Here is a 27,748-nt window from a genome sequence, read left to right as displayed (position 1 = left end):
AGGACGACACTGTCTCTGCTCCTCGCTTCCTCTTCCCTGTGCCTGTTGCAATCAATGTGCAGTATTTACCTCATACTCCCCGTATGCAGCAGAGAGCACAGCAGGGCTTGGGATATGCTGCAGCAGCCTATAGGAATGTCTTTTTTATTTAAAAAAGTTTGACAGAGAATGAAGGTTGGATCCTCATCTCCACTGCTGTAGCATAAAGTGGGAGTAACTCCCTTGCAACCAGGGGGATGAGATGAAAACAAGCCTTGGAGACTGGGGCTGCCTGCCTGATTGATTTACTGCATCAAAATTTAAGCTTTCAAAGTTTTTTTCTTTGCCCTTCATTTTTGGTTTTATCTGCTTAAAGTGTAGTCAGTCCAGACTAAAATAATCATAATCATCATAAGAGGAGTCAAGCTGCTTCTCCCCTAAATGAGTTCATTTTCTTGGATTCCTCTCTTATAGTAGGAGGATTGAAAAAGGAAAGGGCAAATAAAAGATGGAGGCTGTGAACAGAGAGGGTAAAGCCACCCACACATTGTAATAACAACCAGTATTTTAAATCTGGCACTGCCTTTGGAAACATTTACGGTCTTAAAACATGATTATAAAGATACAAGGGTGGGGGGGTGGGGGAAGAAAGACACACACACACTGAAAAGAAAAATGAGTGAAACAACTGTTTAATTTCTTACTGTCATTAATACCAGAGTATTAAATAAAATCTCCCAGATTAATAAAATGACTCTGTTGAGACAAAAACAAAATTCCACTGGACAGCCCCTGGCTTTTGCAAATAGCAATATGTGTATGCAAAGGAATTCCTTGTCCCTGAAAATGTTTACAACTCAGAAATAACTGAAATCAGAAACCAGTCCTTTCCACAAAAAAGGGGCTTTTTTTTTCTCATTTGTTTTTTTCCTACTCTTTCTCCCTCTCTCTCACCCTCTCTCCTTCTGAAAGTAAGGCTCACTGCAACGTTAAACCATTCTGGCTCACATTGAGGCAAAGGGCAGAGTTGCCTTATACATGTGTCGTGGTTTAACCCGGCCAGCAGCTAAACACCACACAGCCATTCGCTCACCTCCCTCTCTGGGATGGGGGAGAGAAACGGGAAAGTGAAGCCCGTGAGTTGAGATAAAGACAGTTTATTAAGACAGGAAAATAATAATAACAATAATAATAAAAACAATGATGATAATAGTACTACTACTAATAATGTGTACAAACAAGTGATGCACAATGCAATTGCTCACCACCCACTGACCAATGCCCAGCCTAACCCCGAGAAGTCCGGCCTCCCTTCCCCCCGGCTAGCCACCCCTATATATTGTTTAGCATGATGTCAGATGGGATGGAATACCCCTTTGGCTAGTTTGGGTCACCTGTCCTGGGTCTGTCCCCTCCCAGCTCCTGCTACACCCCCAGCCTGCCCGTTGGCAGGACAGAGAAAGAAGCTGAGACGTCCTTGGCTTGGTGTAAGCACCGCTCTGCAACAATTAAAACATCGGGGTGTTATCAGCACTCTTCTCATCCTAAGCCAAAACACGGCATTCCACCAGCTACTAGGAAGAAAATTAACTCTGTCCTAACTAAAACCAGGACAATGTGCCAACTTTTCCCCAACAAATTCAACAATAACAAACCTCTCTGTCTATGTCAATTGCCATTATTATTTTGTGTTTGTCACACAATGACCTCCAAGCATTTTATAGATTTTAGTGAATCAAACCTCAAAGGGCCTCTGCAAGAGAGGAAAGTACCAGCATTCCCCATCTGCAGTTGTTGCAACCACTTCTTTACAGACAATAATTAGATAGAAGCAATTGTAAGGTATATTGTTCAGGGATTTTTTGAAACAGCAAAAATCCCATGGCTTGCTGCAGCTGAGCAAACCAAGCTACCAGGGCAACTATGAGAAGTTCCCATGACAGTGTTCCCACATCGCCCAATTGAGGAATTTAGAAAAATATTGTTGCCAGCAGCTGGCTTCAAGGACAAGGTCTGTGTGACTGCTAATCACAAGGGGGTTGTTTTCTTGCAGGTGGGGTTGTTTTCTTGTAGTTGTTTGTCTGAGTGCTTTTGACCAATAATCTTGTGTGAGACATTATCCGCCCCTGTTAAATTTGCTATAAAAGTCAGGCTATTCAAGTAATAAAGGGAGAGCATGATCTGACTGTACTGGTGTCTGTCATGTTTTCGGCCGTCCTTCCTGAAACAAAGCAGGACAGCCTAACTCATACATTTTGGGGTCTTGGGATTGCTCAGAGACTCACTGTTCATATGCTGGAATAAGGCAGCATATTTTATTTTTCATTAAACTTGCTTCCTTACCTCTTTAACTTCTTTTCAGGCATATATGTTTTCTATTGAAAACTTTAATTTATGTATATTTTTTCACATTTTTAATTGGAAGACACTTTCTTTTCAGATAAAGAAACATAACTTTTGGCCTGCAGCAAGCCCTAGGAGATTTTGTGCAGAACCAGTTGCTCCATTTATTAAGCTGCTTAGATATATTCCTAAGAAAATACATTGTCTGTTTTCAGATTTTTAGAGGCATGCTACAGAAAATAGAGTGCTATGTAACCAAATATTAATTTTTATGTACACTGAAGCTTTTAGTTTGCACAACTAGGAGAGAAGGAGCCTCTTCCAGACTTTTTCTTCTATGTAATTTCCTCTGGTGCTTGAAAGTGAATAGCAAAGATGGGCAAATGAAGATGTTTTGTTCTAGTTCTTCCTCAGCAACTGCTCAAGTAACTAGAAAGGTAATATCAGCCGTACTTTCCTCTGCTCCTTGGCGGGAAGCAATAGAAGAAGGCAGGCAATCAAAGCCATTCTTGGAGATGCTTTCCATCACCTTGCTTCTCTGACATCCAGGAACCACCACAGGTTTTTACTGCAGATAGACTTTAACTGCCTCAAAAGGGAAGTCTCTCAAACCACCTATTGGTTCAGAGAAACAGCAGCATCTGTGCCCTAATCAGCCATCGAGCAGAACAAGGCAAAGGGATATTGGCACCACTGGATGCAATGCCATGAAGAAGTATTTAATAAAGTCAACACTGTAAAAACAATCATTTATGGACTGAGTTGTCCAGGTATAAGACTATGTCTTCCATCTATGGCAGAAGACAACTTTCCTAATAGAATGGATCCCTGTCTGATGTACCAAGAACCTGCATGCCATGCATGTTATGTGTGTTGGCCATTTTACTGATAGCACAAGAACAAATGCTGCTTTGTGGACTGCCTTCATGAAGCTTTTTACTGTGTCTTGGAAAGTATCTCCATTTGGTGACTATTCTTCAAATCTCAGGAAGAGGCATTTTTCATATTTTCAGTAACTTTGGACTGCACACTTATCCAGTTTCATAATTTACATAGGACATCTTTTTGATCTGGGAAGACTGCAGTGATGTTTTGTGATCTTTTTCACAGTAGTCCTTTAAACACTAGTTCAAATTATAATAATCATTTGGTGAAATCAGTTTGTCTGGAAATGTAGAGGGGGATAAAAGCCACTGGCACTTCTTCCTTCTTGCTTTATGTGAGGACATTTCTCACTTTGCCTATGATGGGAGCCACCTCTCATTGCCAGTTACAACTGGACCCTGAACCTTGACTGCCCCATCTGCAAGCTGCCCAGATGTGGTCTTCATGGGTGGGAAGAAAGCATGGATGATGACTTGGGGGGCAATCTGGAACTGAGCATGGCTTCGGGGCGAGACCCAGTGCCAAGAACAGTAGCTGGGTTGGGGGGGGAGAGGTCTCTGACAATCTGCATACACACAACTAGGAAGTCAAAGCAGACCCAACAACTCCAGAATATCCAAGATGTCAGAATTACCACACCACTTTTGGGGTATTTTAATTAATCAACTATAAAAGTCAATTAAATAGTAACTACAAAACAATGGCAGCTGGAAAGGGACACCATACAAGTACATACTAGACTGTGATTTGTTCTGATTCAGTCTGGTTTCAGGGCATCTGAGATTTTCCAATCTCATGCATGTCTTTGTCCATGAAGATTGAGAGTGGCAGTACAGCAGCAAAGCAGCAGCCTGTTTTAACATCTGTGTCGCTCTGTGTCATAAGAATGTACTAAGAACTGCTTAAGATGAGGTGAATTTGCAGTGAGAAAATGCAAGACTACAGGTCTGTGGATTTCCTTCACCCATCTTGAACTACATTCAACACTTACCAACTGCTTACCTTTAAATTGCTACATACAACTAAATGTGCTGGGTCTGTCCGGGATGGAGTCACCTTTCCCTGCAGCAGTCCACACAGTGCTGTGCTTTGCACTCATAGATGGAACAGCACTGGTCTCACTCCAGTGTTGTGTCTATTGCTGCGTAGTGCTGGCACAGCATCAGGACTCCTTCCAAGCCCCCAAGAGCCAGCAGGCTGGGGGTGGGCAAGTGATGGGGAGGGGACATTGCTGGGGTAGCTGACCTAAACCAACCAAAGGGACATTCCATAACACCTGATGTCACACTCAGCAATAAAAAGGGGGGCTCTCGTGGGGGAGGGGGCTGTTCCTTCTGAACAACCACTATGTGTTTTGAGGCCCTGCTTCATAGGACGTGGCCGAACATCGCTAGTTGATGGAAAGTAGAGAATAATTTTTTTTCCTTCTCTCTGTGCTTCCGCGCGGACTTATTGTTTCTTTTGTTTCTTTTTTCCTCCCCATTCCCTTTCCCTTTAATTAAACCTTTCTCATCTCACACCTCGAGTTCTCTGTGTTGTATTTTCTCCCCTTTCCTCTTTGAGGAGAGGGGGAGTGAGAGAGCGGTTGTGGTGGAGCTCGGCTGCCCACCTGAGTAAAACCACCACAGTCCTTTTTGGCACCCAACGTGGGGCTTGAGGGTTGAGATAACAATAGCATTGGTTGAAGTATTTACAACTAACATACTGGTAGTCATAATGTTCGGTTTTCTGGTAATATTTTTCTGCGTGGCTATGTTGTATGTAGTCCACTCTCTGTTTTCTTTTTTCCTCTACATCCGATCGGAGAAAGTGTTGAAGTCTATGTTTGGTTTCTTTATCATGTTCTGCTGTAACATGCTGGCCTTCAGTTTTGTCTGGTACTCAGGCCCTACATTGTTATCATTCTGGTCTCATGGAGATTACCTTTTGGAAATATTAAGAATTACACCGCCTTCTTTTTTTCCCCTAGCAGTCAATCTGTGAATAATATCGGGGGTAGTGCCTTCTTCTTTTCTCCCTGTGGGCTAATTGCAGCAGCCTTTCAGTATCTTGGATACCCTTGGTCGGATATTATCATCCTATTACTAGTTCTAGTATTTGTCTTCCTCCCTAAGGTCAAACAATTTGTTAAGAATATCATCCAAGGACCTGCCCCAAGACAAAGTAGTTGTGGGTGGCAAGGCGTGTGGGGGGATTTGGGCAGGTACCTGTCACGGTTTTCTCTGCCAATAGTTTTTTACTTCACCCCTGAACAAGTGCAAAATCCAAGAAAACTGGTAGAATGTTTGAAAGATGTATGCCCTGACCCTGGTAATACCAGAGAACTCCACCAGCTTCCTGCACTCTGCTGGGGTCTGGCTTACACCTATCAAATGTCAATTAACATTGACCAGCACCCTCAAGGGGATAGGGAAGTTCTTGAATTTGATGATGAGATAGCACACACTGTGACCACCCCAGAGGACCAACCCTCCATGGTATCAGTCGCCCCTATAGTGAAGACAAAACAATGGAAACGGAAGTCAGACCGTTTAGTAAGGGAAGAAGCTCCTTCTACGGATGAGGGAGAAGAGGAAAAGGCAGGCAGCTCTAAAGCAGTGTCATCATAGCAACATCAGGGAGAAGAGACCGAAATCATAAATGAATCAGAAGCTACTCGATCTCTATCCTTGAGTGAGCTGTGAGAAATACAAAAGGATTTCAGTCACCATGCAGGTGAGCTCATCCTCACCTGGCTGCTTCGATGCTGGGACATTGGGGCCAATAGCCAACAGCTAGAAGGCAATGAAGCCAAGCAGCTGGGATCCCTCTCAAGAGAAAAGCTCATTGGTAGAGTAATTGGGAGAGAGGCACAGGTTCTCAGCCTCTGGAGGCGACTCCTATCAGCTGTGAAAGAAAGGTATCCCCACAAGGAAGATATTGTATATCAAACAGGCAAGTGGACCACTATGGATAAAGGTCTCCAGCACCTGCGGGAATTAGCTGTGCTGGAGATGATTTATAGTAATTTGAACAATGCCCAGACACCTAAAGACCCTGATGAAGTCCAATGCACAGCGTCCATGTGGCGGAAGTTTCTACGGGCTGCACCCTCATCACATGCCAGCACGCTGGCAGCAATGGATTGGGAGGCGGGGATGGGGCTGACTGTGGATAAGTGTGTTGGGTCTGTCTGAGCTGGAGTCACCTTTTCCCTGCAGCAGCCCACACAGTGCTGTACTCTGCACTTGTAGCTGGAACAGCACTGATATCACTCCAGTGTTGTGTCTATTGCTGCATAGTGCTGGCACAGCATCAGGACTCCTTCCAAGCCCCCAAGAGCCAGCAGACTGGGGGTGGGCAAGTGATGGGGAGGGGACATTGCTGGGGCAGCTGACCTAAACCAACCAAAGGGATATTCCATAACACCTGATGTCACACTCAGCAATAAAAGGGGGGGCTCTCGTGGGGGAGGGGGCTGTTCCTCCTGAACAACCACTACGCGTTTGGGGCCCTGCTTCCCAGGATGTGGCCGAACATCGCTCATTGATGGGAAGTAGAGAATAATTCTTTTTTCTCTCTCTGTGCTTCCGCGCGGACTGATTGCTTCTTTTGTCTCTGTTTTTTTCCTCCCATTCCCTTTCCCTTTAATTAAACCTTTCTTATCTCAAACCTCGAGTTCTCTGTGTTGTATTTTCTCCCCCTTCCTCTTTGAGGAGAGGGGGAGTGAGAGAGCGGTTGTGGTGGAGCTCGGCTGCCCACCTGAGTAAAACCACCACAGTCCTTTTTGGCGCCCAACGTGGGGCTCGAGGGTTGAGATAACAATAGCATTGATTGAAGTATTTACAACTAACATATTGGTAGTCATAATGCTCGGTTTTCTGGTAATACTTTTCTGTGTGGATATGTTGTATATAGCCCACTCTCTGTTTTCTTTTTTCCTTTACATCCGATCGGAGAAAGTGTTGAAGTCTGTGCTTGTTTTTTTTTATCATGTTATGCTGTAACATACTGGCCTTCAGTTTTGTTTGGTATTCAAACCCGGCATTGTTATCCTCCGGGTCTCCTGGAGATTATCTTATTGGGAATTACAGTGCCTTCTACTTTTCTCCCTGTGGGCTAATTACAGCAGCCTTTCAGTATCTTGGATACCCCTGGTCAGATATTATCCTCCTATCACTAGGTCTAGTGTTTGTCATCTTCCCCAAAGTAAAGCAATTTATTAAGAATATTATTCAAGGACCTGTCCCCAGACAAAGTTGTGGGTGGCAAGGTGTGTGGGGGGATTTGGGCAGGTACCTATCACGGTTTTCTCCTCCAATGGTTCTAAATTTCACCCCTGAACAAGTACAAAATCCAAGAAAACTGGTGGAATGTTTGAAAGACGTATGCCCTGACCCTGGCAATACTAGAGAACTCCACCAGCTGGCTGCACTCTGCTGGGGTCTGGCTTACGCCTATCAGATGTCAATTAACATTGCCCAGCACCCTCAAGGGGATAGGGAGGTTCCTGAATTTGATAATGAGACAGCACACACTGTGACCACCCTAGAGGACCGACCATCTATGGTATCAGTCGCCCCTGTAGTAAAGACGAAACAGTGGAAACGGAGATCAGGTCGTTTAGTAAGGGAAGAAGCTCCTTCTACGGATGAGGGAGAAGAGGAAAAGGCAAGTGGCTCTAAAGCAGCGTTATCACGGCAACATCGCGAAGAAGAGACTGAAATCATAGATGAATCAGAAACTACTCGGTCTCTATCTCTGAGTGAGCTGCGAGAAATACGGAAAGACTTCAGTCGTCATCCAGGTGAGCACATCCTCACTTGGCTGCTTTGATGCTGGGATAGCGGGGCCAATACCCAACAGCTAGAAGGCAACGAAGCCAAGCAGCTGGGATCCCTTTCTAGAGAAAGACTCATTGATAGAGTAATTGGAAGAGAGGCACAAGTTATCAGCCTCTGGAGGCGAATCCTAACAGCAGTGAAAGAAAGGTATCCCCACAAAGAGGATATTGTCTACCAAGTAAACAAATGGACCACTATGGATAAGGGCCTCCAGCAGCTGCGGGAATTAGCTGTGCTGGAGATGCTTTATAGTGATTTAAACAACGCCCAGGCACCTAAAGACCCCGATGAAGTGCAATGCACAGCGTCCATGTGGCGGAAGTTTGTACGAGCTGCACCCCCAACACATACCAGCACACTGGCAGTCATGGGTTGGGACGAGGGGATGGGGCCAACTGTGGATACCGTGTCCAACCAGCTTCATAAATATGAAGAAAATCTCTCTCCCCCAGTACGGGGCTGCATTTCAGCTCTGGAGAGACTGTCCCAACGGTTAGATGAACACATAGCTTCGTCCTCACCTAAACGGAAAAATCTTTCGGCCATCAAGCGCCAGCAGTCCCCGGCTCAAACAAGGGAGAATCCGGGACGCACACCGCGAGGTACCTTGTGGTTTTATTTACGTGACCACAGGGAAGATATGAGGAAGTGGGATGGTGAACCGACTTCGGCCCTAGCTGCTCGGGTACGTGAGCTACGGAAAGATACAACAGCAACAAAGAGGGCCCCTAGGAAGATTGCTGCCCCAGTTTCTGTTGAACAGTCCCCCAGAGGCAGTAGAAGGAATAGTATTACTCCTGACCCTGATGAAGAGATTTCTGCTTCACGTTTGGAAGAAATAATTGATAGATACTCCGACCAGGATTAGTGGGGCCCTGCCTCTGGCCAGGTAGAGGAGAGGGACAACCGGATTTACTGGACTGTGTGGATTCGATGGCCTGGCACACCGGAACCGCAAAAATATAAAGCTTTAGTGGACACAGGCGCACAGTGTACCCTAATGCCGTCAGGCCACCAAGGGGCAGAACCCATCTCTATCTCCGGAGTGACGGGGGGATCCCAAGAGCTAACCATATTGGAAGCTGAAGTGAGTCTAACTGGGAATGAGTGGCAAAAGCACCCCATCGTGACTGGCCCAGAGGCTCCGTGCATCCTTGGCATAGACTACCTCAAGAGAGGGTACTTCAAGGATCCAAAAGGGTACCGGTGGGCTTTTGGCATAGCTGCCTTGAGCACAGAGAAGATTAAGCAGCTGTCTACCCTGCCTGGTCTCTCACAAGACCCTTCTGCTGTAGGATTGCTGAGGATTGAAGAACAGCAAGTGCCAATTGCGACTACAACTGTGCACCGGCGGCAATATCGCACCAACCGAGACTCCCTGATTCCTATCCATGAGTTAGTTCACCATCTGGAGAGCCAAGGAGTGATCAGCAAGACTCATTCACCTTTTACCAGTCCTATATGGCCAGTGCGGAAGTCCAATGGCGAGTGGAGGCTAACGGTGGACTATCACGGACTGAATGAAGTCACACCACCACTAAGTGCAGCAGTGCCAGACATGCTAGAACTCCAGTACGAACTAGAGTCAAAGGCAGCTAAGTGGTATGCTACAATTGATATTGCTAATGCATTTTTCTCTATCCCTCTAGCAGCAGCATGCAGGCCACAATTCGCTTTCACTTGGAGGGGCATTCAGTATACTTGGAATCGACTGCCCCAGGGGTGGAAACATAGCCCTACCATCTGCCATGGACTGATCCAGACGACACTGGAACAGGGGAACGCTCCTGAACACCTGCAGTATATCGATGATATCATCGTATGGGGTAACACAGCAGAAGAAGTTTTTGGGAAAGGGAAGAAAATAATTCAAATTCTTCTGAAAGCTGGATTTGCCATTAAACAGAATAAAGTCAAGGGACCTGCACAGGAAATCCAGTTCTTGGGGGTAAAATGGCAGGATGGACGTCACCACATTCCGACGCATATGATCAACAAAATAACAGTTATGTCTCCGCCAACTAGCAAAAAAGAAACACAAGCTTTCCTAGGTCTTGTGGGATTTTGGAGAATGCATGTGCCAGGCTATAGTCAGCTTGTGAGTCCTCTATATCGAGTGACTCGAAAGAGGAACTCTTTCGAGTGGGGCCCCGAGCAACAACAGGCCTTTGAACAACTCAAACAAGAAATAGCTCGTGCAGTAGCCCTTGGGCCTGTCCGTACTGGACCAGCTGTGCAAAACATACTGTACACTGCAGCTGGGGAGCATGGGCTCACCTGGAGCCTCTGGCAGAAGACCCCAGGAGAAACTCGAGGCCGACCTTTGGGGTTCTGGAGCCGGGCCTATCGAGGATCAGAAGCCAATTACACCCCAACTGAAAAGGAAATATTAACAGCATATGAGGGGATTAGAGCAGCTTCAGAAGTTGTTGGTACAGAAGCACAACTTCTCTTGGCCCCACGGCTACCTGTGTTACATTGGATGTTCAAAGAGAAAATCCCCACTACACATCATGCAACCGATGCTACGTGGAGTAAATGGGTAGCGTTAATTACACAGCGGGCTCGAATGGGGAAACCCAATCGCCCGGGAATCCTGGAAGAGATTATGGACTGGCCAGAGGGCAGGGATTTCGGAGCACCGACAGAAGAAGTAACACGTGCTGAAGAGGCACCACCATACAATGAGTTGCCAGAAGACAGAAAGCAATATGTGTTGTTCACTGATGGATCCTGCCGTGTGGTAGGGAGCCATCGGAAGTGGAAAGCTGCTGTGTGGAGTCCCACACGACAAGTTGTGGAGGCCAAGGAAGGGGAAGGTGAATCAAGTCAGTATGCAGAAGTGAAAGCTATACAACTGGCCCTAGAAATTGCTGAAAGAGAAAAGTGGCCGGTACTGTATCTCTACACTGACTCATGGATGGTGGCAAATGCGCTATGGGGGTGGCTGCGACAATGGAAACAGAGCAACTGGCAGTGCAGAGGTAAACCTATCTGGGCTGCTACCCTGTGGCAAGATATTGCTGCCCGGGTAGAAAACCTGGCTGTAAAGGTACGTCATGTAGATGCCCATATGCCTAAGAATCGTGCTACCGAAGAACATCAGAACAACGAAGAAGTAGATCGAGCTTCGAAAATTGAAATAGCTCAGGTGGACCTGGACTGGGGACGTAAGGGTGAACTGTTTGTAGCTCGATGGGCTCATGAAACATCAGGACATCTGGGGAGGGACGCCACATATATATGGGCTTGTGATCGAGGGGTGGACCTGACCATTGAGGCCATCACACAGGTTACCCATCAGTGTGAGACCTGTGCTGCAATTAAACGAGCCATGAGGGTAAAGTCTCCCTGGAACAGGGGGAGATGGCTTGGATTTCGATATGGTGAGGCCTGGCAGATTGACTACATCGGACCACTTCCACAAACCCGCCAAGGCAAACGGTACATACTCACCATGGTAGAAGCAACTACTGGGTGGCTGGAAACATACCCTGTAAACCATGCCACGGCCCGAAACACTATCTTGGGCCTGGAAAGGCAAGTGCTGTGGCGACATGGTACACCGGAGAGAATAGAGTCCGACAATGGGAGTCACTTCCGAAAAAATTTGATCTCTTCCTGGGCCAGGAGACATGGCATTGAATGGGTGTATCACATCCCTTATCACCCACAAGCCTCTGGGAAGGTTGAGAGGTACAATGGACTGTTAAAAACTATGCTGCGAGCATTGGGTGCTGGGACGTGGAAACAATGGGACATAAATCTACCAGAGGCCACTTGGCTAGTTAACAACAGGGGGCTTGACAGCCGTCCTGGTCCTGCTGAAACAAAACCCCTACACACTGTGGGAGAAGCTAAAGTCCCTGTAGTGCATGTGGGAAAGTGGATGGGGAAGGCAGGGTTGCCCCTGCCATGGAAAAGGCAAACCCACTCGTGGGATTGTCTTCACCCAAGGACCAGGGTATACCTGATGGGTAATGCAGAAAATGGGGTTATCAAGTGTGTGCCTCAAGGAGATTTAACACTGGGAGAAAATTAATCTGTAATCCAAGTTATGTGTTGTAGGAGGACACTGCAGAACCAACAACAGGTCAACTTCGCAAGGAATCAGGCAAGTGCAACAGTGATGTGAGCTAAGGTGGTGCTGGTGTCAAGAAAACCAACTTCGCCTGCCCTGAGTGACCACTTTGACAGATGAAGGCGAAACCATCAACAGTTTTTATGAGCATTTTGGGAAAAGACCTATAGAATAAAGAGAAGTACAGACATAAAAATGCTTCAATGTACAGAAAACAATGGTGATGAGAACATCTATATACTAAACTGTACCTGACTGTGACACAAATGTTATGGAATAAGGGGTGGAAGTTGTGTTGGGTCTGTCTGAGCTGGAGTCACCTTTTCCCTGCAGCAGCCCACACAGTGCTGTACTCTGCACTCGTAGCTGGAACAGCACTGATATCACTCCATTGTTGTGTCTATTGCTGCATAGTGCTGGCACAGCATCAGGACTCCTTCCAAGCCCCCGAGAGCCAGCAGACTGGGGGTGGGCAAGTGATGGGGAGGGGACATTGCTGGGGCAGCTGACCTAAACCAACCAAAGGGATATTCCATAACACCTGATGTCACACTCAGCAATAAAAGGGGGGGCTCTCGTGGGGGAGGGGGCTGTTCCTCCTGAACAACCACTACGCGTTTGGGGCCCTGCTTCCCAGGACGTGGCCGAACACCGCTCGCTGATGGGAAGTAGAGAATAATTTTTCCTCTCTCTGTGCTTCCGCGCGGACTGATTGCTTCTTTTGTCTCTGTTTTTTTCCTCCCATTCCCTTTCCCTTTAATTAAACCTTTCTTATCTCAAACCTCGAGTTCTCTGTGTTGTATTTTCTCCCCCTTCCTCTTTGAGGAGAGGGGGAGTGAGAGAGCGGTTGTGGTGGAGCTCGGCTGCCCACCTGAGTAAAACCACCACAATAAGGTATCCAACCAGCTTCATAAATATGAAGAAAATCTCTCTGCCCCCGTACGGGACTGCATTTCAGCTGTGGAGAGACTGTCACAACGGTTAGATGAACACATAGCTTCCTCAGCACCTAGATGGAAGAATCTTTCAGCCATTAAGTGCCAGCATTCTCCGGCTCAAGCAAAGGAGAATCCGGGACGCACACCGCAGAGTACCTTGTGGTTTTATTTACGTGACCACAGGGAAGATATGAGGAAGTGGGACGGTGAACCGACCTCGGCCCTAGCTGCTCGGGTATGTGAGCTGCGGAAAGATACAGCAGCAAGAAAAGGGGCCCCTAGGAAGATTGCTGCCCCAGTTTCTGTTGGGCAGTCCCCCAGAGGCAGTAGAAGGGCTAGTATTACTCCTGACCCTGACGAAGAGACCTCTGCTTCACATTTGGAAGAATTAATTGATAGATGCTCCAACCAGGACTAGTGGGGCCCTGCCTCTGGCCATGTAGAGGAGAGGGACAACCGGATTTACTGGACTGTGTGGATTCAATGGCCTGGCACACTGGAACCGCAGAAATATAAACCTTTAGTGGACACAGGCACACAGTGTACCCTAATGCCATTAGGCACCCAAGGGGCAAAACTCATCTCTATCTCTAGAATGACAGTGGGATCCCAAGAGCTAACCATATTGGAAGCTGAAGTGAGTCTAACTGGGAATGAGTGGCAAAAGCACCCCATCGTGACTGGCCCAGAGGCTCCGTGCATCCTCGGCATAGACTACCTCAAGAGAGGGTACTTCAAGGATCCAAAAGGGTACTGGTGGTCTTTTGGCATAGCTGCCTTGAGCACAGAGAAGATTAAGCAGCTGTCTACCCTGCCTGGTCTCTCACAAGACCCTTCTGTGCCAATTGCGACTACAGCTGTGCACTGGCGGCAATATTGCACCAACCGAGACTCCCTGATTCCCATCCATAAGCTAATTCGTCAATTGGAGAGCCAAGGAGTGATCAGCAAGACTCATTCACCTTTGAACAGTCCTATATGGCCAGTGTGAAAGTCTAATGGCGAGTGGAGGCTAACGGTGGACTATCGTGGACTGAATGAAGTCATGCCGCCACTGAGTGCTGCAGTGCCAGACATGCTAGAACTCCAGTAGGAAATAGAGTCAAAGGCAGCCAAGTGGTATGCCACAATTGATATCGCTAATGCATTTTTCTCCATCCCTCTGGCAGCAGCATGAAGGCCACAGTTTGCTTTCACTTGGAGGGGCATTCAGTATACTTGGAATTGACTGCCCCAGGGGTGGAAACACAGCCCTACCATTTGCCATGGACTGATCCAGACGACACTGGAACAGGGGAATGCTCCTGAACACCTGCAGTACGATGATGACTTCCTTGTGTGGGGTAACACAGCAAAAGAAGTTTTTGAGAAAGGGATGAAAATATTTCAAATTCTCCTGAAAGCTGGCTTTGCTATTAAACAGAATAAGGTCAAGGGACCCGCACAGGAAATCCAGCTCTTGGGGGTAAAATGGCAGGATGGACGTCACCACATTCCGACGCATATGATCAACAAAATAACGGTTATATCTCCGCCAACTAGCAAAAAAGAAACGCAAGCTTTCCTAGGCCTTGTGGGATTCTGGAGAAGGCATGTGCCAGGCTACAGTCAGCTTGTGAGTCCTCTATATCGAGTGACTCGAAAGAGGAACTTTTTGAGTGGGGCTCCGAGCAACAACAGGCCTTTGAACAAATCAAACAAGAAATAACTTGTGCAGTGGACCTTGGGCCTGTTCCTTCCGGACCACCTGTGAAAAATGTACTTTACACTGAAACTGGGGAGCATGGGCTTACCTGGAGCCTCTGGCAGAAGACCCCAGGAGAAACTTGAGTTCGACCTCTGGGGTTCTGGAGCTGGGGCTATCGAGGATCACAGGCCAATTACACCTCAACTGAAAAGGAAACATTAACATCATATGAGGGGATTCGAGTTGCTTCAGAAGTTGTGGGTACAGAAGCACAACTCTTCTTGGCCCCATGGCTACCAGTTACATTGGATGTTCAAAGGGAAAATCCCCACTACACATCATGCAACTGACACTACGTGGAGTAAGTGGTTAGCGTTAATTACACAGCAGGCTCGAATGGGGAAACCCAACCTCCCAGGAATCGTGGAAGAGATTATGGGCTAGCCAGAGGGCAGGAATTTGGAGTACTGACAGAAGAGGTAACTCGTGCTGAAGAAGGACCACCATACAGTGAGATGCCAGACAAAAAGCAGTATGTGTTGTTCACTGACGGATCCTGCCATGAGGTAGGGAGCCATCAGAAATGGAAAGCTGCTGTGTGGAGTCCCACACGACTAGTTGTGGAGGCCATGTGTGAAATGTGTTCATGTGATTCGTGTCAACATGGAACAATGCTAGGGCCGCATGGTATGATGAATGTGACCTTCTGTCATACATACCCTTGTATAACCACAAGTCTAAGAAAAACAGAGGGGTTAATGTATATAGTTCTTGTATCTTGCAAAGGAATGTTTTAGCAATTCGTGTCAATAGAGAGCTTGAAGGGAAATGAACTTGTAGGCTTTTCCTTGAAGTCTCTGATATCTTGGGGGTTTCAGAATAACTGCTAACTATTATGACTATTGCATGGGACACTATGCAAGTCTCTGATATATGGCCAGGAGATTAAGGAGACAGGGAAGAACAACTAAAAGACAAAGCTTGCAGAGGATGCTGCACAATCCTCTGACATATAGCCAAGTTGGACAAAGAAGGACAAGAGGGAGGAAGACTATGAGCCTTCGGCACGAGAGACCCCCAGAGGGACCACTGGAGACTGGAGGGTTTGTAACCAGAAACTAATTATAATAACCCTGTGTTTTTTTTTAGAAGTAGTAATGAATATGTATTAGCCTAGGAGCATAAAAACCAGCCGCTTGATGTAACTTGTGTGCGTCCTGGTGGAGCAGAGACTCCCGGTGCACCCAGCGCTGTTTGCTTACCTCTATTCCTTTAATAAATTGTAAACTTTGATTATAGTCCTATTTTGAAGAATGAGCCATTTATTACAAATGGGGGCTCGTCCGGGATGGCTTTGGTTCCTGAATTCTGATTTGATCTAGGAGAGGCGCCCCACAATTTGGTGGCTCCTGTTCGAGTCAGGTCAGGACTAATGCCATCTTGAACCTGAATAAAGGTAAGCAAAGATTTTGATTTTTTTATGAGCTCCCTTGCCGGCTGCAGCACTGTATTTTGCCCGTAATTCTGTGCGCAAAGATCCGAACAAAGATGATGGAGTCGTAAGTGTTTAAGGAGTATACCGTTCGGTTGGGTGGGATTCGGTTGCCTGTGTGTGTAAGAGTGTGACTGAGACGGAAGTTAGTTCCGAAGTGAGTGTGGAGGTCTTCTAACCGTGGTTCCAATCTCCCGCGAGGGACTTGGCCGGTGAAGGACCGAAGTGATTCCTATAGGATTTGTGGGTGGGTGATAGGTCCTAAACCCCCTGCAAGACACTCTTACTAAGGTAACCAAGGGCTGTGGGAATTGCCATAGTAAAATTCCTAGATGGGTCAGGCAAAATCGAAGACCAGGGACCAGAAGAAAGGGAGCAAATTACCAGAAAGTCCATTAGGAATAATGATTAGAAATTAGAATGATAGGGGCCCCAGAAAATGAAAGAGTAAATTAAAAACGGTCCAGTATTATATGATAAAATGACCAAAAGAAGCCATAAGACCCCAAGTATTTTGGCCGATATTTGGGTCCACGGAGGACTGGGTCTGTCAGGCTTTGACCATTAATGTTAATAGTAGAACACCTGTGGATCTGGAAGAGAGCAAGTATGCTGCAGCTGAAACATGGAATTAGAAATTACAGAGCAATTGATTAAGAATGAATATGGGACACATTTGCAATGTACTGTGCCTGTGGTGTGCTTAGACCTCCAGATAACAGGAGCCCCTTGGACCCCGAGAACCAGATCAAAACAACCTCATGGTTCGGACTTTAACCAAGGGGTCTGAGATAAGGAGGACTGTTCACAAAGGGTCAGGTTATGCATACATATAGGAGTGTTGGGAAACTTCATGTATATGTAACTCTTTACTGGCTATAACCAAAGCAAGTTGCCACGTTAGGGACTACCCCCCCATTGCCCCTGTGCCACCCAGCGCTGAGTAAACATACCTACTTTACAATCTTACTGATTGTGGAGTCAGCTTTCTGTGAGTCATTTTGGTGAGCTTGGCAGGAGACACTCTGCTCGGCTGCGGGATCGGCTGCGGAGAGGACGCCCCTAGGTGCACCCTGAGTGTTTTGCTCGGAGGGGACTCCACTCTCAGCTGCTCACCGCAGGAGCAGACAAATACCTCCTGAAGCTGCGGACAAATGGTATGTTTTCAGCTGCTGGAGGGATACTAACTGGAGTGTTAATAATTGTATGTCTTATTCTTAAATGTCCAGGTATTTTGTGTTGAAAGTATTTGTGTAAGTGTAAGGGTTTGAAACAAAGTGGAATAAGTCACTCCACGAAGAACACAGTCACAGACAACACTTATTTGGATTGGTTATTATTCTAAATTATATTCTTGTGGTATGAATGAGATGTGCTAGAGGCCTCTTTGTGTGATAGCATGATTGTGCTGTGTGAGTGAGACACAGCGTCGCTGCAAAGCGAATGCAGAGTTCCGATCAGCGGTTCCATATTCTCCGCGAGGGGAGTGGGAGGAGACGAACGAAGTGCGTGACAGACCGAAAAGAAGTGGTGTTTTATCCAAGTGTTGATTGGTGGTGCCTAATATATGGGCCTGGCGGTGTAACTTGTGATCCTATTTTTGCTCTTAAATGCTTTGAGTGTGACAAGAAAAAAGGCGGGAGCATTATCTAAGTAACTAAAAGTTTAGAAGTGTTGGTGTACTTGTTTGTGTTTGGTCACTTTCCCAAGTACTGGGGGGGAGGGGGCTGACTGATTATCAAAGCAGTAGAACGGAGAGAGTCATTTCTTTGGTTGTTCGGGCTTGAGCCCTGGGAATTTGGTAAGAAGGGGGAGAGCGAATTTATTTAGGCCTCAATACCTTTTTAAACCCCCATATTGACGGATACACAGGAGTGATTCCTTGTTTTATATGGGTTTACTAACAAAGTGCATGAGAAAAATTGGCATTTGGCTTGAAATTCGGTCCTGTTGAAATGTAAATTTTTGTGGAAAAGGTGTGGCATGTAGTATTTAACAGAGATGTTTGAAGTTGAATGAGCAGGGAAAGAGCATGTAGGAATGTTAATAGTACTGCCTCAACCCCAGGCTGAGATTTCAAAATCACCTGTGTGAGCCCTCTGGGGCAGAGGGACCATGATGGGTCTGAGAGTGAGTTGTCATGGAAACAGAAAAGCAGCTAACTCTTAAAACAATCTGAGTTTATGAGTGAGCTCAGATTGCCAATGGGACCGCTCAGGGAACTTTTGACGATTGCATTCCCCTGACCGACCCCACACTGAGACTATAGTCACCCCGGAAATAATGAACGGTAAATACCAAAATCTGGTTAAATTGCAAATTGAGAATCTGTTCCAACAAGATCCAAAAGAAACCCCTATGGAATTTTTGGACTGACTATGAAATGCAATGGAAAACAAAACAAAACAAACAAACAAAACTGGAGAAAATAGGGGCTAAGTTAGAACAAGGAAAATGGACACTGCCAGACAGGCGAGAGATATTGCCAAAAGCTTATGTGAAGCAAATATTGGGACGTTTGCATGCACAAACACATTGGGGCACAAAGGCGTTAAGTGATCATTTACTAAAACTATTTGGTTGCATTGGGTTTTTTGAAATAGCAAAGCAAATTACACAAGGTTGCTTAACTTGTCAGAAGATAAATAAGAAAGTGTTTAGACAAGCAGCCACCAGAGGGAGAAAAAAAAAAACACAACATATTATAGGGCTTTTGAGAAAGTACAAGTTGATTTCACTGAATTGCCCAAGGTAGGGAGGATAAAATATCTATTGGTAATAGTCGATCATTTAACACAATGGGTAGAAGCTTATCCCGTAGCACGAGCTACGGCACAAATGGTGGTAAAAATTCAATTAGAACACCTGATACCTAGATATGGGATAATCCAGTACATTGATTCTGGTCAGGGCACACACCATACTTCTAAAATAATAAAATAATTATGTCAATCATTAGGTACTCAGTGCAAATACCATACTCCGTGGCACCCACAAAGCTCAGGGAAAGTACAGAGAATGAATCAAACAATAAAACAACAATTGGCTGAATTAATGATCGAGACACAAATGCCCTGAACGAAATGTGTTAGAGGAAGTACGGCCGAAATCACGACAGACACCAGCAGAGTCAGATCATGCTCCATCTTATTGCCCGAATAGCCTAACTTTTATAGTGAGCTTAACAGGGGCAGACAGTGTTTCACACAAGATTATTGGTCAAAAGCACTCAGATAAACAACTAGAAGAAAACAACCCCACCTGCAAGAAAACAACCCCCCTTGTGATTAGCAGTCAAGAAAACAACCCCCTTGTGATTAGCAGTCACGTAGATCTTGTCCTTGAAGCCAGCTGCTGGTAACAATATTTTTCTGAATTCCTCAATTGGGCGATGTGGGAATCATTGTCGTGGGAGCTTCTCATAGTTATTCTGGTAGCTTGGTTTGCTCAGCTACAGCAGGCCATGAGATTTTCTAAGGCCTACTCCTGGTTGCTTAAGGCAAGCTCAGATCGAACAATTGTTCCACGGACTCATGTCCACGCCCTGTATGCCAATTCCAAACAGAAATGCTTACCATTGGCACTTTTAAACATAAGAACTAAACCACACAGTGAGACTGGATTATCACCATATGAAATGTTATATGGTATGCCTTATTCTCAAGGGATGCCTCCAAGGAACAATGTAGTTGAGGATCGTAGCATCCAGAAATATGTAATTACTATTGGAAGGAGATTACAAGAGCTAAGAGAAATTGGAATGATGGCTCAAACACCACCTTTAGGATTTGCTATTCATAAGATACAACCGGGAGACAAGGTCTTAATAAAAACCTGGAGGGAAGAATCACTGAACCCCCGATGTGAGGGACTGTACCTTGTTTTACTGACTACTGAAACAGCTGTGAGAACAGCACAAAGGGGTTGGACCCACGAATCCAGAATAAAAGGACCAGTAACTACCGAAACTTGGAGGGTTGAGTCCGCTCCTGGGGAACTGAAACTAAAGCTAAAAAAGAACTAATATTCTGGCAACGAGGCTCTGCATGAATTAAGGATGCCAAATAAAGGGGACAAGCCTGAAGGGAGGAAAGGGAGAAGGCAAGACCGGGGCAGGACCCTCCACTGCGGTGTGTATGGTCTACCGAGGGAGGCAACCCCTATGGGTATTGACTGCCGAGTGAGAGGGCCTCGACCGGACTTCTCCCACACTAAGGTCAGGTTGTCCTGAGAAAATAACATAAGAACCTTTTTTTTAAACCTATATAAAATTGTGATTCGTTTTCCAGGAGCTGGATCACCCCAACAGGCTGAATGGTAACACAAGCCCAAATCGACCCTGAAAGTGGGCCCAACCCCTTGATTGAAGGCGTTTGCCTATTATGATCCAGCTACGTGGGCAGAAGATGGATCCTGGGGCTATAGGATCCCAATATATATGCTTAATAGAATAATTAGGTTACAAGCTGTAATAGAAATAGTTGTAAATAAAACCGGAGATGCACTTGGATTAATTGTAAGCAAAATACCAAGATGAGTACTGCTTTGTATCAAAATCGCTTAGCTTTGGATTATTTACTAGCACAAGAAGGAGGAGTCTGTGGAAAATTTAACCTTAGTAATTGCTGTTTAGAGATTGATGATGAAGGTGTTTCTTCCTAGTAGCTGATAGAATGCTATGTTTTGGCTTAGGACGAGAAGAGTGCTGATAACATGCTGATGTTTTAATTGTTGCAGACCAGTGCTTACAACAAGCCAAGGACGTTTCAGCTTCTCACTCTGTCCTGCCAGCGGGCAAGCTGGGGATGCAGCAAGAGCTGGGAGGAGGGCCGGACTGCTTGGGATTAGGCTGGGCATCGGACAGTGGGTGGTGAGCAATTGCATTGTGCATCTCTTGTTTCGTACACATTATTACTAGTAGTACTATTATCATCATTATTGTGATTATTATTGATGTTATTATTATTTTCTTGTCTTTATCTCAACTCACAGGCTTCATTTTCCCATTTCTCTCCCCCATCCCAGAGAGGGAGGGGGGGAGGTGAGCGCACGGCCGTGTGGTGTTTAGCTGCCCACTGGGTTAAACCACAACAGAAAGAAAAGCTGTAAATGAACTTGTAAAGGAAATGAAGAAAATTGCACATGTCCCAGTACAAACTTGGAATGGAATCGATCTAAGAGGATTATGAGAGGGGGCTTTATGGGTGGTGATTGGTTTGCTAAAATAATAGATGGTTGTATTGGGGATATGGGGAGGATTGTTAATAATTCCACGTTTAATACCTTGTATTACCAGACTAATACACTCGATTATACAAGGAATGCAAATATCTGCGGTACCTGTTGACCCAGAACCAGGGAAAGTGAAAACCCATTCCCTGATGATAATAAAAAAAAACAAAGATCCAAAATTGGTATCAATTCAGCAAGTATTGACTCGATTAGAAAGGAAAACACGAATCAATGCCATGAAAAAGGAGATGGGGGATTGTGAAATGTGTTCATCTGATTCGTGTCAACATGGAACAATGCTAGGGCCGCATGGTATGATGAATGTGACCTTCTGTCATACATACCCTTGTATAACCACAAGTCTAAGAAAAACAGAGGGGTTAATGTATATAGTTCTTGTATCTTGCAAAGGAATGTTTTAGCAATTCGTGTCAATAGAGAGCTTGAAGGGAAATGAACTTGTAGGCTTTTCCTTGAAGTCTCTGATATCTTGGGGGTTTCAGAATAACTGCTAACTATTATGACTATTGCATGGGACACTATGCAAGTCTCTGATATCTGGCCAGGAGATTAAGGAGACAGGGAGAGCTGAAGAACAACTAAAAGACAAAGCTTGCAGAGGATGCTGCACAATCCTCTGACATATAGCCAAGATGGACAAAGGAGAAGGACAAGAGGGAGGAAGACTATGAGCCTTCAGCATGAGAGACCTCCAGAGGGACCACTGGAGACTGGAGGGTTTGTATTCCGGAAACTAATTATAATAACCCTGTGGTTTTTTAGAAGTAGTAATGAATATGTATTAGCCTAGGAGCATAAAAACCAGCCGCTTGATGTAACTTGTGTGCATCTCGGTGGAGCAGAGACTCCCGGCACACCCAGCGCTGTTTGCTTACCTCTATTCCTTTAAATTGTAAACTTTGATTATAGTCCTATTTTGAAGACTGAGCCATTTATTGCACATGGAAGGGGAAGGCGAGTCGAGTCAGTATGCAGAAGTGAAAGCTATACAACTAGCCCTAGAGACTGCTGAAAGAGAAAAATGGCCAGTACTGTATCTCTACACTGACTCATGGATGGTGGCAAATGCTGTATGGGGGTGGCTGTGGCAATGGAAACAGAACAACTGGCAGCATAGACGTAAACCTATCTGGGCTGCTACCCTGTGGCAAGACATTGCTGCCCGGGTAGAAAACCTGGCTGTAAAAGTACGTCATGTAGATGCCCATTTGCCTAAGAATCGTGCTACCGAAGAACATCAGAACAACGAAGAAGTGGATTGAGCTTCGAAAATTGAAGTAGCTCAGGTGGACCTAGACTGGGGACGTAAGGGTGAGCTGTTTGTAGCTCGATGGGCCCATAAAACATAAGGACATCTGGGGAGGGATGCCACTTACAGATGGGCTCGTGATCGAGGGGTGGACCTGAGCATTGAGGCCATCACACAGGTTACCCATCAGTGTGAGACCTGTGCTGCAATCAAATAAGCCATGAGGGTAAAGTCTCCCTGGAATAGGGGGAGATGGCTTGGATTTCGATATGGTGAGGCCTGGCAGATTGACTATATTGGACCACTCCCACAAACTCACCAAGGCAAACGGTACATACTTACCATGGTAGAAGCAACTACTGGGTGGCTGGAAACATACCCTGTAAACCATGCCACGGCCCGAAACACTATCTTGGGCCTGGAAAGACAAGTGCTGTGGTGACATGGTACACCAGAGAGAATTGAGTCCAACAATGGGAGTCACTTCCGAAACAATTTGGTCACCTCCTGGGCCAAGAGGCATGGTATTGAGTGGGTGTATCACATCCCTTATCACCCACAAGCCTCTGGGAAGGTTGAGAGGTACAATGGACTGTTAAAAACTATGCTGCGAGCATTGGGTGCTGGGACGTGGAAACAATGGGACATAAATCTACCAGAGGCCACTTGGCTAGTTAACAACAGGGGGCTTGACAGCCGTCCTGGTCCTGCTGAAACAAAACCCCTACACACTGTGGGAGAAGCTAAAGTCCCTGTAGTGCATGTGGGAAAGTGGATGGGGAAGGCAGGGTTGCCCCTGCCATGGAAAAGGCAAACCCACTCGTGGGATTGTCTTCACCCAAGGACCAGGGTATACCTGATGGGTAATGCAGAAAATGGGGTTATCAAGTGTGTGCCTCAAGGAGATTTAACACTGGGAGAAAATTAATCTGTAATCCAAGTTATGTGTTGTAGGAGGACACTGCAGAACCAACAACAGGTCAACTTCGCAAGGAATCAGGCAAGTGCAACAGTGATGTGAGCTAAGGTGGTGCTGGTGTCAAGAAAACCACCTTCGCCTGCCCTGAGTGACCACTTTGACAGATGAAGCTGAAACCTTCAACAGTTTTTATAGACATTTTGAAAAAAGACCTATGGAATGAAAGGAAGTACAGACGTATAAATACTTCAATGGACAGAGAACAATAGTGATAAGAGCATCTATTTACTAAACTGTGGTACCTGAGTGTGACACAAATGTTATGGAATAAGGGGGGGAGGTTGTGTTGGGTCTGTCTGGGATGGAGTCACCTTTCCCTGCAGCAGCCCACACAGTGCTGTGCTCTGCACTCATAGCTGGAACAGCACTGGTCTCACTGCAGTGTTGTGTCTATTGCTGCGTAGTGCTGGCACAGCATCAGGACTCCTTCCAAGCCCCCAAGAGCCAGCAGGCTGGGGGTGGGCAAGTGATGGGAAGGGGACATAACTAGGGCAGCTGACCTAAACCAATCAAAGGGATATTCCATAACACCTGATATCACACTCAGCAATAAAAAGGGGGGCTCTCGTGGGGGAGAGGGCTGTCCTCCTGAACAACCACTACGCATTTTGAGGCCCTGCTTCATAGGACGTGGCCGAACATCGCTTGTTGATGGGAAGTAGATAATAATTTTTTCCCTTCTCTCTGCTTCCGCGCGGACTTATTGTTTCTTTTGTTTCTTTTCCTCCCTATTCCCTTTCCCTTTAATTAAACCTTTCTCATCTCAAACCTCGAACTCTCTGTGTTGTATTTTCTCCCCTTTCCTCTTTGAGGAGAGGGGGAGTGAGAGAGCGGTTGTGGTGGAGCTCAGCTGCCCACCTGAGTAAAACCACCACAACGGCATATAGCCACATATATATTTTTGGCATCATTAAACATCATATAGCAATTTCAATCTGTTAAATAGGGCTGGGATCTGCAAGGATGCTGGCATCTAGATTGCTGCCCACTTCTGAAAGTGAAATGGTGCTAATGATACCCAAAACAGCATTGGAAAATATGTGCTATTTTATGACACAGTCACCGACAGACAAGAATGACCTTCAGCTGTAATGACTGTATATTTGAGTACCTACATTGCCCCAGATGTTTGCTCCAAATAACAACAGACATTAAGACAGGGTCAGAATGGGCAGAACAGAAAAAGTAATGTATTTAGCATACAGTCTTGAGGCGTATGTGTGACGTTTCAGCCATATCTGATAATGCCCTACAATACCCAGCTGAGGTCTCTGCCTAGTCTCCTCGATCTGCAAAAATCCCTATCTAACATCCCTTTAGGTAGCCTTTTCTGCTGAAAAGCCTGCCTCCAAAATGTGGTGCTAATTAATGTGAACCAAGTTACAATATGTGCTAAAGATTCCAGCTTTGTTACTTATTTAATGAGCTTCGTGCGATTTGAACATGAGGCTCAAAGTAGCAGGGGAAACCTCATAATTAGTTTCAATTAGAAGAAGTTCCTACGCATTACAACTATTTGATAAACTGCAGAGGGAAAAAGAACTACTGAACAGATACAAATCACTAGCTTTGTTTCATTTGTTATTATACGTATTTTCTTCTTAATTAGTGCTGACTGGCTTATGATCCTAATTAATGCAAAGGAATTTGGAATGGTATACAGTAGTATGGCTTAGAAGATGCCAGAGTGTACAACTGCTAAATTATTGCTAATTGCTATTTATGCGAGAATGGGAAGACTAAGTAATGTGCTGCCTAATTAAGATTAAAGATACGGTTTCCATTTCCAAATTAAACGAAGGCAAAAAGGGATAAAATCATTATGGTTACTAAAAAAACAAAACAAAACCCTAATCCTTCTCTCTGAAACTCAATAGTTGTGTTGCCAACAGATTTTTAAAAAGAAACAAACAAAACCCAGTCAAGAAATAAAAGACATTCAAGAAAAAGTAGATCACTAATCCAAAGTGGACACTGTTAAAACCTTTTCAGCTGCCACTTGAACATGTTTATTGGTTAAATCTGTTACGGGGATATATTACTAACAGCAAGCACCGTGCCAATCTAAATTAGGGAGGACTGTATTGATTTTAGTTACAACAGGTGTGCCCAGCCTATAGAATTGTTCTGCTCCAGTGGCTGCAAAGAGCTGGCATCTTCATTTACTCCTTTCAGAGCTATGTGGGGAAATGTCCAACCCTGAAACACCAGAAAACTCAGGCAAAATTCCTGCATTTTATCCTGGCTCTGCCACTGACTCACTGGCTGGCCCTCCTAGTCACTTCACCTCGGCTTTGTCTTCCACTGAGACAAAGCAAGAGCAATAAATCCATTGGCACTGATAAAGCACTTGTCAATATAGCAATTTTACACTCATTTCACAGGTGCTCTGCAAGAATCACTTAATTCTTTGAATACATAAAATGCCATGTCAGTGTCACCATAATTTTATCCCTTTAGTTTTTAAACACTCAACGTTGGAAACAAGATAAAATGTCTTGTGTGGTGTAATTGCCTAAAGTAACTAGGGAAATAAAACTAATGTTCACATTTTAAAGAAAATGTACAGCATTGAAGAGGCTTTCAGGGTAGGGTGTAGCTGCATTACCTGAGCATTCCCTGGGCTTCCAACCTTAGATGCTATCGCGCAGGGGAAATTTGGTGTGCTAGCCCTAAGGAACAGTACGGAGCATAGAGTGGAATGGAGACACCACGGCTAGGCTCTGTGACCAGGTGGGGACTCTATTGTTCTTGTGCACACCGAAACCGATAAGCTGCACTTTTTGCTACCCTGAGCCAAGGACCTGTCATGTTTTGACAAATGCTGTACCCTAGTGTACTTTTTGCTCATTATAATATCATTATAATACCAAAACACACCTCCATCCCAAAAGCTACCCACCTCCAAGGTGCGACCACCCCTCACTGAGCATGCACTCTGAATTTCTCGGAGCCTATTACTTTAAATGGAGACGGGAGAACTTTTCACCAATCATAACTAAGATATGCTTGACTAGAGTCACTCAAGCTCCACCTAAAAGATAGAAAATAATATAAATTGGCCTAAGAGAGAGGGGATGTGAGGAAAGATACCGCTGTCAGGGGAGATACCATCCCGAGGAAATACAACATCCTTAGGACCTCCTGACTCCTGGGACCAGTCGACGGGCTGAGCCTCTCTTCCCCCCCCCCATTGGGACGCCTTTGGGTGAGATCTGAATACTTGGTTATAAATCTCTATAGAGTCTTTGATCCTTTTAATGTGTTTATTTCTAGGCTGCACACCTGTAACACCTGTAATACCTGTAACACCTGAATATTTCATGCATGCTAGCTTGCTTTTGCAGACAGTCACTATCGCTGGCAATCCAAAAGAACCTGGTTATCTGTTGCTGTAATAAACCATACTTGATTGCATTGTTATAGCTCTCATTAAGTGCAACTAGGGTAAGGGTGGTTATCCGTGACCGTGATAGTTCAGTGTTCTGAATCCAACTGGACCCCCAGACGGTTAACGCGTTATTGGTGAATGTCCGACCGGACCCCCAAATGGTTATCCGACTGGTTCAGTACCCTGAATCCGACCGGGCCCATAATGGTTAATCAGCTACACCCCTTAACGCAACAGTCTTGACATTAAGGTTTATGGAAAATTTGTTATGTGAGAAAGGAAAAGCCCAAGGCATTGAAACGAAGTTCCAAATTCTTTTTTTTTTTTTCCCCTTACATCAGTTTTGATGTGTCTCAAACAATATAAAGTGTAGTGGTTGTTGCAGAACTTTTGTTTGCACTGTGATTTCATCAGAAAAAGCCTTTTTATAGCTTTAATGCTTTTTTGTTTGTTTCTTTTTTTTCTCTCCTGTACCTCAGTGCCAAGAGAATGGCCACGATGACCTAATAGGTCTTTTCTATCTCTAATTTCCATGATTTGATGAAAATCTATATTCTGCAAACTTCTCAGCCCCATATACAAACATTATTCTTGGCCACTAGTCTGTGTTTAAGGATGTCATTCATTTCTCGGGGTTTCTAAAGATTG

The 27,748-nt window shown here is 45.3% G+C and overlaps 1 protein-coding gene across 11 annotated transcripts in view; it reads right to left on the bottom strand.

Annotated features, from left to right (window-relative positions):
* LOC311426258 (SET-binding protein-like) overlaps positions 1 to 27,748 on the bottom strand; it is a 403,872-nt gene that overhangs the window by 82,138 nt on the left and 293,986 nt on the right. Inside the window, exon 6 of one of the 11 annotated variants that reach the window (XR_014686641.1) lies at positions 14,843 to 14,940. The exons of the other annotated variants lie outside the window; for them this stretch is intronic. The gene's annotated coding sequence lies outside the window, so the exon portion shown is untranslated. The remainder of the gene's footprint in view (positions 1 to 14,842; positions 14,941 to 27,748) is intronic. 11 annotated transcript variants of the gene reach the window in all.

Source organism: Aythya ferina, assembly GCF_964211825.1.
Source record: "Aythya ferina genome assembly, chromosome: W".
NCBI classification, from domain to species: Eukaryota; Metazoa; Chordata; class Aves; order Anseriformes; family Anatidae; genus Aythya; species Aythya ferina.
The sequence above is the reverse complement of the archived record's forward strand: the minus strand, read 5'-3'. Positions and strand labels throughout refer to the sequence as shown.